This window comes from Zonotrichia leucophrys, chromosome 8, assembly GCF_028769735.1.
Source record: "Zonotrichia leucophrys gambelii isolate GWCS_2022_RI chromosome 8, RI_Zleu_2.0, whole genome shotgun sequence".
In the NCBI taxonomy this organism is placed as follows: Eukaryota; Metazoa; Chordata; class Aves; order Passeriformes; family Passerellidae; genus Zonotrichia; species Zonotrichia leucophrys.
In genome coordinates this window covers 11,079,105-11,081,906 of record NC_088178.1, presented here as the reverse complement: position 1 = coordinate 11,081,906, position 2,802 = coordinate 11,079,105, and positions in this window count along the sequence as shown.

The following is a 2,802-nucleotide window of genomic DNA, read 5'->3' as shown; positions in this document are numbered from 1 at the left end:
AGGTGTAGAAGTCTTCATAAAACACAGAAATGACCAAGCCTTGGGAGAGGAGCATGAACATCGGCATGATTGTCCCAGCAAAGGGGACAAAGAAACCTCCATCAGCAACACGGAATTCTTTGCAGACCCCTGTGAGCTCCTGGCAATGCACTGCAATCCCAGGATTGGGACTGCAATCCCAATATCTGCGCCTGGAAGGGCAGCAGCAGGTTGAGAATAACACCAAAGACCTGAAAGGTTCAACATTCAAGAGTTCTTTTAATTTTTAAATGTAGCTAAACTGTCTAACTACAATGCTGTAAATAGGAGTACCATTGTAACTGAACCAGTAATCACCATTGTATTTTGATGCTACTCCTAATTAAGCCAACAATAAATTCTGGGCTTTGTGTACCTGATGCATTCCCCTTCTTGCACGAAACAAGTTTTTGAGCATAGGAATATATAGAGGTGGAAAGGATATTTGTCCTGTCCCATTTTCATGTACTAAATTTCACTCTGCTGCATATAAATAAGTCCATATGTTCCCAGAATCCATTTGGAAATCATTGCTTCCTCAGAGTGCTCATTATACCCAGACAGACTGCTTCCTACAAGCATCCTAATCAGGCAGTGGTTATTCAGCTCCCTGATGCCTCCCAAAATACCACTCCTATTTCCAGCAGACCAGCTGAACTACAGCAAAGTTAGGTCTAATTTTCCTAAATCTAGGGATACAATCAAGGAATTATATTTCTAAATATTTGTTTTGCTTTCAGTGGAAAATCTCACTTTTTAAAATATTTTTTCTCTTTTTCCTTTAGAAAAATGTGGGCTGTTTGTGGTAACAAGCAGCGTTATGTACCTACTCAGCATATAATATTGGCCCCCATGGCCTCAGACTGAAGGTTGCACCTGTGTTTCCACAGAGCTGATTTAGAGAAGGCTTGGTGCCACTAAGAAATCAGATGAAATTAACACCTACTGTCATTTCTTTTACCCAAAAGAAGAATTGAGCTCTGATTCCTGCTTTCTGAATGGGAATGGCATGCACATTAGAAGTCAGCTTTGGGAATTCCTTTTCTGTTATTACCATGAACATAATATCTTCACATCTCTCTTCAGACAATATTGTCAGTAATACTTTGCCTAGCTATAATTCTCCCTTTGGGAGCCAAGTACACAAAGACAACAGCTTTACAACTTAATTAAAGGCAAGAATGGAAAAAATGTAATAATAAAGTGAGCAAAACATTTCATGGGAGTCAGATACAAAGGAAGAGATTGTTGAGCATCTCATTGATAAAGTACTGAAAACATTTTACATTTAATAAATGAGAGTAGCAGTCCCAGGAGTTCATGCTGAAACGTTGAAGGACCCAGCTGGTAGGGTGCCTTGACAGACTCAAACTGTATTTAGAGAGAGAGGAAAAGGACACAAAACCAATGCTTTTACAGCTAAAAAGAGCATGAGATAAATCCTATTGTAGATAAGTATTAGAGATAAGAACAGGGTCTATCTATATGAGGAATTTCTAATAACATCTGTCTACTAAGAGTTTCTGAAGTTTGACTGCAATGCCACCCAGATTTCAAGGAAAGGCGCTTGGTCTTTATGTATATACTCTAATTTTACAGCTTTGTTGTAGTTAAAGGATATTATATATAGTCATATGTACATTCTTGGTACAACTACTGCTGAGAGACATTGAGCTGTGCACATTGTTCCTTTAAAAATTCCTCAGGATGCCATTTCCCTGCCATAGGTCTAGTTTGAGTGGGAGGCTTGGCAAAGTGAGATGTGCAAAAAAGAGCAACAAGACATGTTCAAAGGACAACAGACAACTTAGGCTGGGGCGTTCTACAGGGAAAGGCAGTCTAGGTCTGAGATGCAGCCATCAACAGTTTAGTGATTTTTTAAATAAAACAAACAAGGACAGGTTAGAGAAGGTGATTGTACCACGGGCTTTCTCACAAGTAAGCAGGCAGAGCATTTTCCTGCCATGCAATTGGCCTTTCCTACCTCCTTCTCCATGTGGGCACTCCATGCAGAGCCTTCAGTTTGTTTCAATGTCTTGAGAATGCTGTCACAATAGACTGATTTATGTTTACTGGATTCTCTATTATTCCTCTCCTGATCACTTCTTTGCACAAATCTCCCCCTCTGTCTCTTGGTCTTGGAGGCAGAAAGAGAACTCTCTACTTTTTCTTTTCATAGGGAAGAGGCAGTTTAGTGTCTTCTTCCAAGGCAAATTATCTCACTAAATAGAGTTTTTTAGCTCCTCCTTGTCAGGTGAGCAAGGACCCAGAGAGGGTCCAGCATCATCTGTGACCCTGTATGAGCAGGACAGAGGATCTCACAGGGCACTTTGGGTGGGGAACACTGAGATGGGCAATGCAGGAGCAGCACGAACCCACACAGCCTCACTGTGGGCTTGGAGACACTCAGAGTGCCAGAGCCAAGATTTAGAGAGAGGAGATCTCTTTCAAGAACTAGAATTTCTACAAGAGTCAAGTTTTTCACTGTAAATAGCAAGAAGGTAAACAGAGTGTCCATAATTCATTTTATAATGCCTTATGATGCCTTTTATCTCTCACTACAGGCACTTACACCATCTGTGCATAAGACACATGACCACATCAAAAAGTTCATCCAACATTATCTCCATCACTGCCACTATGACACTGATCATGGCAATAACAGCAGCTGAGGAAAGCATCTCCAGGATATAAATAGTGTCTTAATTCTGTTTGTTTAGGGTTTATTCTTTAATCTTTGGATAATATCTGCCTGAGATCCCAGGAAATATGGTAATCAATTAA